General features: G+C 39.3%; 1 pseudogene; it reads right to left on the bottom strand.

The window, feature by feature from the left end:
• Positions 1–1,773: 1,773 nt before the first annotated feature.
• Positions 1,774–8,718, bottom strand: part of LOC111975276 (transmembrane 4 L6 family member 1-like) — a 10,878-nt pseudogene continuing 3,933 nt past the window's right edge.

Consider the following 8,718-nt stretch of genomic DNA (forward strand, 5'->3'; position numbering starts at 1 on the left):
TTTGTGTTTCCAAGAAACAATGGTGGCTCAACTTACCCTTTTGGCTCAACTTACCCCACTCTCCCCTACGGGAAATCCAGCATGTCCTCACCATAGGCTACTGAGGGTCAACCAGTAACGTGAGGGYACAACAATGACCTCTCAGTAATCTAAGGTCATGCAACAACAACAAAAAATCCCAATTAGTCAATGACTAACCTCTTCCCCAGGCTAAAATGGGTCTGGCCCAATCTAACTGGTCAATGACAATAACCAAATCTACTTTTTGCTCTTGACCAATGGTTGTAGCCCAGCGTATTCCAAGTGGTGTTAAAATATTGTAGTTCTACATTTGAGCCAGATAGTGGGAGTATAACATCAGAACTATGGAAGTCTATGGAATGATGTGACAGTATGGCCCTATACCAAATCGACCCCTAAACCCTATGCACTTGTCGAGATATGAGAGGATTTGACAAGGTTAGCATATTGTAACAGCTCCACCTTTCCTTCTGATGGGCTAGGTGGAAGTTTCAACATATTGATTAGAAGTTGAGTGAAGGATTTTAGGGGTCGATTTGGGATTACGCCTATGACTTTAATAGCTGTCCATTGGTAAATACTTACTCAAATAGGTATCAAAATATACAACTTTGACAAATATAGCATGTTTCCCATAAAACAAAATAGGAATAATCAGAACAATTGAAATGGAAAATACTTATTTATTTAAAGCAGCACAAACGTTATAAAAATATTACAAATGCACTAAATATATAAAATTGATTTATCTTAACATCTAGAATCTGTGAGACAATCATTTACAATACACTTAAAATSAAAACATTAATACAAAAGACAAAACTCTCATACATTGACATCATTTCAACAACAACAAATCAATGTGATGATGTTCAATCAACGTGGAAAACTGATTGGATTTGCAAAAAATATTTTTATCCACCAAACTTAAAACATTTTACTGCAGTGGGCTAAATCAAGGTCACAAGGTTGGTGTTTCTTGGTAGTCTTAAACAAATCTACTTTGTATACAAGAGGTGTAAACTCAAAGTATACACCTCAAACACATGGTTAGAGTTTAAATGTATTACATTTTGAGTTTGCATCCCAATACTACACTTTAGATACATCACAGAAGACTAAAATATAACAAAACTGTTTGACAGAGAAACACCTGATTTAAAAAAGAAATAAAAAATTTCATTTTTATTTTATTTCATTCTGTTTATTAATTATGACTTTTTGTTGATTTCATGTAAAATTCACCTTAGTTGACAACTCAACCAAATGTAAATCAAAACTAGATGTTGAACTGACATCTGTGCCCAGTGTGTTAAGACATAATATAAAAAATACAGACATAAAAAAGGCTATTGTTGCGGTCTTTATAATACAAAACTTTCATCCGGTGTGTTATAATACAGTGCTTTGTAATGAATACCATAAATTAACTGAACATTCAAACAGGTATCTCTCCCTCATACAGAGATGAAGCAGCATTCGCTTGAAAAATCACACTTCCTGATTAGAAACCAATAAGGAGATAATAATGAGTGTCTAGGAAGTAATGTTCCCCCAGCTGGTAATGTACACTCTCCTGTTTTATGTGTCATTTCATGGGTATGCCACTGGATCTTATGTTATATGCATGCGTGTGTATGTATCATGTACACGTGTGTGTGTCACATTTGTGTTGTGTGTGTGTGTGTGTGTGTGTGTGTGTGTGTGTGTGTGTGTGTGTGTGTGTGTGTGTGTGTGTGTGTGTGTGTGTGTGTGTGTGTGTGTGTGTGTGGTGTGTGTGTGTGTGTGTGTTCAGGCGTTGAGGGTATAGTCCTGTTTGTAGCAGCAGGGTCTGCAGACAGCTGTCACCAGTCCGTTGATGACCTGTAGGAAACAGATGATGAAACTCCAACCCACTGAGACCCAGCAGGATGGACAGCAGGGTCACGTTCCACTCCACGATGCTGACGGGATTCGAACACTGAGACCACGTCTCCTGCTCAAACAGGTACCTGTGGACAAACACAGGGGGAAAGTTGTAGTTTTGTGTATATGTTCTGTAGTATTGTGGATATTGTAGTGTTGTGTATATATTCTGTAGTATTGGGTAGTATTGGGTAGTATTGTGTAGTATTGGGTAGTATTGGGTAGTATTGTGTATATTGTATAGTATTGTGTATGTTGTGTAGTATTGGGTAGCATTGTGTATATTGTGTAGTATTGTGTATATTGGGTAGTATTGTGTATATTGTTGATATTAAGTTTAGAAGTTGTGAGGTGTTAAGAACAGGCTGTTATTTCATAACTCCGAACCAGTGTTGGAGTAGTAAACTACATGTAGTTAAACATTTAACTCCATTTTGCAGTAACTTGCTGGTAGTTAAACTACATTTAAACCTACGTAGTGTTTTCAGTAGTTAAATACTTTTCTGKCATGTAGCATTGTAGCTAACTATTGGCACTACACACTACTTTTTTTTTGCAAAAAGAAAAGACAATACCCACATGAAAAAAATACTATAGTATAATATGGTAGAAATACTATACTATTTACTGTAGTGTTTTTGCAGACTTTACTGTAGCATTTACTATTGTGTTTTTGTGGACTAAAGTCTGTAGTGACACTACAGTGAATACTGTAGTAGTTACTGTAGTATACTGTAGTATTTAAWGTTAACTATAGTATAAATACTGTAGTAAAAGAAAACTGTAGTATAAACTATAGTCATTAATGTTTTGTTTTTTTGCAGATTGTAGTTTAATGTTGTATTTGCTGAAGTGTTTTTGCAGACATTACTGTAGTATTTACTATAGTGTTTGTGTTTTATTATATTTGAAATAGAAGTCCTTTGTCTTCAGGAAACCTACTGGAGAAAATACTAAAAGAGCACATGTTCTACCACCTGTAGGGAGTTAGGACTGGGATCTGAACAGATCGTTCAGAGATCCTGTTATTTTCTATAACCTGTAGGGAGTTAGGACTGGGATCTGAACAGATCGTTCAGAGATCCTGTTTTTTTCTATAACCTGTAGGGAGTTAGGACTGGGATCTGAACAGATCGTTCAGAGATCCTGTTATTTTCTATAACCTGTAGGGAGTTAGGACTGGGATCTGAACAGATCGTTCAGAGATCCTGTTATTTTCTATAACCTGTAGGGAGTTAGGACTGGGATCTGAACAGATCGTTCAGAGATCCTGTTTTTTCTATAACCTGTAGGGAGTTAGGACTGGGATTCTGAACAGATCGTTCGAGATCCTGTTATTTTCTATAACCTGTAGGGAGTTAGGACTGGGATCTGAACAGATCGTTCAGAAGTCCTGTTATTTTCTATAACTGTAGGGAGTTAGGACTGGATCTGAACAGATCGTTCAGAGATCCTGTTATTTTTATAACCTGTAGGGAGTTAGGACTGGGATCTGAACAGATCGTTCAGAGATCCTGTTATTTTCTATAACCTGCAGGGAGTTAGGACTGGGATCTGAACAGATCGTTAAGAGATCCTGTTATTTTCTATAACCTGTAGGGAGTTAGGACTGGGATCTGAACAGATCGTTCAGAGATCCTGTTATTTTCTATAACCTGTAGGGTTAGGACTGGGATCTGAACAGATCGTTCAGAGATCCTGTTTTATTTCTATAACCTGTAGGGTTAGGACTGGATCTGAACAGATGTTCAGAGATTGTCTGTTATTTTCTATAACCTGTAGGGAGTTAGGACTGGGATCTGAACAGATCGTTCAGAGATCTGTTATTTTCTATAACCTGTAGGGAGTTAGGACTGGGATCTGAACAGATCGTTCAGAGATCCTGTTATTTTCTATAACCTGTAGGAGTTAGGACTGGATCTGAACAGATCGTTCAGAGATCCTGTTATTTTCTATAACCTGTAGGGAGTTAGGACTGGGATCTGAACAGATCGTTCAGAGATCCTGTTATTTTCTATAACCTGTAGGGAGTTAGGACTGGGATCTGAACAGATAGTTCAGAGATCCTGTTATTTTCTATAACCTGTAGGGAGTTAGGACTGGGATCTGAACAGATCGTTCAGGATCCTGTTATTTTCTATAACTGTAGGAGTTAGGACTGGGATCTGAACAGATCGTTCAGAGATCCTGTTATTTCTATAACCTGTAGGGAGTTAGGACTGGGCTGAACAGATAGTTCAGAGATCCTGTTATTTTCTATCACTGTGGGAGTTAGGACTGGGATCTGAACAGATCGTTCAGGGATCCTGTTATTTTTATAACCTGTAGGGAGTTAGGACTGGATCTGAACAGATCGTTCAGAGATCCTGTTATTTTCTATACCTGTAGGGAGTTAGGACTGGGATCTGAACAGATAGTTCAGAGATCCTGTTATTTTCTATAACCTGTAGGGAGTTAGGACTGGGATCTGAACAGATAGTTAGAGATCCTGTTATTTTCTATAACCTGTAGGGAGTTAGGACTGGGTCTGAACAGATCGTTCAGAGATCCTGTTATTTTCTATAACCTGTAGGGAGTTAGGACTGGGATCTGAACAGATAGTTCAGAGATCCTGTTTATTTCTATAACCTGTAGGGAGTTAGGACTGGGATCTGAACAGATAGTTCAGAGATCCATAGACGAGTTATTATATCTAATAACTGTAGGGAGTTAGGATGGTTGAACAGGATAGTTACAATGTTTCAATATGTTCAGTATTTTATTCTATAACCTGCTAGGGGAGTTAGGACTGGGATCTGAACAGATAATGCTTCAGAGTCTCTGTTATTTTTTTATAACCTGCAGGGAGTTAGGACTGGGAACAGTACAGATGTTACAGATTTTGATTCGTATACTTTGATTTATATATCACTACCTGCAGGGAGTTAGGACTGGATCTGAACAGATAGTTCAGAGATCCTGTTATTTTCTATAACCTGCAGGGAGTTAGGACTGGGATCTGAACAGATAGTTCAGAGATCCTGTTATTTTCTATAACCTGTAGGGAGTTGGACTGGGATCTGAACAGATAGTTCAGAGATCCTGTTATTTTCTTTATAAGACTTGCAAGGGAGTATTAAGGACTGGATTTAATGACAAGAGAGATAACGCTCTCTGAGAATACCACCGTCTCATTGTTTGCTAATACACCTGTAGGGAGTTAGGGGCACTGGGCATACATGTGACTAAGTAGCAGGATCTGTCGAATTACTCGAATAGTGTATAATTGTCTATATATATTTCCTTCTTAAGCGGAGCGTTGGATTCTCTGCAGTTGCGGAGGCTGGGCATACTAGGACTGCGCTATTCTAGAACATCATGTTCTAGTGAGTTGTATCTTATCACCTGACAGGTAGGAGATTAAGGCTGGGTTTCATAGAGACACTAGCTGATCTGTATTCAGGTGGGTATCCTTGTTTTATTTTCTTATATATGCTGCTAGGGAGTTCTAGGACTGGGATCTGACACTAGATATAGTATCTTCAGTATGAATCACTGTTTTTATTGGGACATATACTTATAGAACTCTTGTGTGGATAGCATATTCATACTGGTTCTATCATATCCGGTATGGTGAAATTGGTTTTCTTTTCACTTATGTTTGTCGCCTACCACACTGACATTTTCGCACCTTGTAGCATGCTCGATCAAGTACGGTTGAATACTAGGGACTCATGGTTCACTCTATAGCAGGATCGCTATAAATTAATAGAAGTAAATATTTGTTGCTCAGGATAATAATCGCTCATGTTAATATCATAGATAACTATCTCAGCCTGGGTTACATCCTCTACTGCCTTTTTGTGTGGATACTGATACTGTGCTAGATCAAAATACAAAGTGCTTGTATGTTGTTCTTCGGTTTAGTACAATATTATTTTGTTAACTGTTGGTGGATGGGCAAGTTTCGGGACTACAACGTATTAACTGTTCAAATAATTAATGATAAAATTCGTGCGCAGGGACATTGGCTGGTTATGTAGAGTCAAGAATGATTTCACGTGAACTTTAATATACATAATATTTGTATCATTCTCTCAATCTAACAGGTGCTTATTCTTTACGGTATAACTAAATAGCTATTTATTACTTCTCAGCTGATATTACTATCTTAGATATTTTGGTACTCTTTTGGGCTATAACAGATTAAGTAGTACGGCTTATAACTAACAATTGTTTCCGAATGGCTTTAGTCTTTCTTACGCTCACATTGTGATTATTTTTCAGATTGCGGAACCTGATTCTTCTACATCTCTCGAGATTTATTTTGAAGAGTATACATAATTTGAATTCATATTTTCGCAAAAGTATTGTCTCTCTACTTTTGTGTAAACACTATATGCTCATGGGAACGTTTTTGGTTTAGCAATTACTGGCATTCAGTTAAACTCACGCAGAAAAGACCGAACAAATATTACAGCAAATATTAATGGTTTACAACTCGACATATACGAAGGGTGGGGAGCTGCAGTAAGGATATAGTTTGGTGGTATATCTGACCTTGTGCCGGTGCGCGAGGTTAGTGCGGCTAGTGTGATCTGAGGCGTTGGCGCCGCTGAAGGGTGGGCTGAAACGAGAGTTGCTGGACGCTGTTCCCACGTGGAGCTGGGCTGGATTAGACAGTGGGGATCCTACAGTGACCTCTTGGGTACTTGACTGTTTTCTGAGCTCGGTGACTGAGTCGCAGGCACGTTAGGCCCCCCTCACAGTTGGTGTAGCTCGGTGAGTTGAGGCCCTCATAGTGCCACTGGTGTTGTAAATAGAAGCTACACTCATGTGTGTTTGTGGGATACTGGCCTACACTCTGCCTTAGCTCAGTGTAGACATTGGAAGAAGCAGTCTCTGTTACTTCTAACAAGTAGCTCTATTAGGGTGTACTTTGGCGGGGGCAAACTCGCGAAGATGACTAATGTGGGTGACTGCACCAACTATCGCAGATCAGGGTGTATGTTATGTCACACATACAGCTATATATACTGGGAGTGCTGAAATGCTCTCCTCATGGCTTCGATCACTGGTGTCAACTAGGACAACCACACTAATTTGCCAGCCTTACTGCAAAAATGGAAGGAGCACAACGCTGGTGTAGTGTGGTGAGATAAATCAGATGAGACTTGGCACGTTGGATCGGTGCTTACCCTCTGTAGACACTAGAGAGGCTGACTAGGACCATTTCCGCAGGTGATTAACTAGTAGAAAAGTGATAGACTTGACTCATCAGTGATACAAAATGTGTAGGTCGCACAGGTCACTTTCTCAGAGGACGCCTAGAAGTTGAAATTGATCGCATGCTCTATGTGAGTCTGCAAGTGATTCGTCGACCTACCCAGTGCCAAGTTGCCCTGGGTTGACAGTGGCATTGCAGCCACCTCTATGTATTGAATCTGTGGCGTGCTCCTCCATATCAGTCCTAGCAATACATAGATTAGCGTTGATACATGACAGACTGTCAGCTGGTAGACCCAGAGCTTTTGAAGCTCGATTCCATTGAATGTATATTCTCGATTCTACAAAGTAAGAAAATATAAAAACTCGGAGAGTACCGTTCTTTTTTATACATGAGAGTAGTTAATACGAGAGTGCACATTCTGCTTACGACGACTACTCAAATTGAGTTGTCAGGTGATTCCTTGTTTCCATGATCATCCTTGAGTACATGGTTTCTATAGGAAACTTCGATATGGAAGGTCCAAACTGCATGGACTAGTACTCATAAGAATAGTTTGTTACATGATTATTTTTTTTATAGGGAAGGACATCCTCTTGTTTAATATTTTAAGATTTCGGAGAGCCATTTGGGCACTATGTTTGATATCGTGCGACTGGAGAAGTCAGATCTTATGGCATACATTTTCAAAATTTCAGTGATTTACAGCTGTATATTATGACCAAAGGCGTGTTGAATTGAATATATTCTAAAATCGATGTCAACTTGAGGGAATAAGACGAGTCTAGACGTTAGTTCGTGATATATAGAGCTCCAGAGAGCATAGTGTGTAGACAGAGCATAAGAATGACTTTTGATTGAGCGTGACTGAGAGAGCTTGCCTGCAATTCATTCATTGTGTTTGAAGGGTGCCGCCTAACGTAATCAACGTGGTGGCACACAATCGGATTTTCACTATAATTACTAGGTTAGGCAGAATGATTAGGATTCTCAACCATGGCTGTGGCATAGTAGGTGGATCTGGCCCTCAGTGCGTTTTCGAGAAGTAGCTTAGAGTCACACATCTGTTGGGTGCGCAGATAGGGAGCTATGGTATCTTAACTCAACTGCAACTCGAGGGGGATCTCTCATATGACAAGTAAATTTCATTCTGTTGAGTAGACTCTGATGTAAATCCATTTTTTGGTATTCAAAACCGCAAGTGTATCTGACAGACGCGTCTCAGCAATCACGTGTCCTTCATGGGTATGAGTGGCCAGATGCAAGCCAACTCCTCAGGAAAAGGGCACAGACAAGTCTGGTAACGCATAGTACAAGCACGCATACGAAAGAGCCTATGGTAGCACTCCGATAGATGAAGTCATGTAGCGGAGTTCGATGACATGGAGGCAACATGATTTGTACTGATTACTGAGGTGAATTATAGATATATTGTAAACTCATCGTTTCGCGATCTAAATGCAAGATGAAGCAATAATTTCTCGAGTTGAAGTGAACGACTGTATGGTAACAGAGATAACTACTTGTACCCGTACATATTCGATCAGCTGTCAGTCTGTAGAGTTATTTTCATAGATTATGTAGAC

The sequence above is a fragment of the Salvelinus sp. IW2-2015 genome, linkage group LG16, assembly GCF_002910315.2.
Source record: "Salvelinus sp. IW2-2015 linkage group LG16, ASM291031v2, whole genome shotgun sequence".
NCBI classification, from domain to species: Eukaryota; Metazoa; Chordata; class Actinopteri; order Salmoniformes; family Salmonidae; genus Salvelinus; species Salvelinus sp. IW2-2015.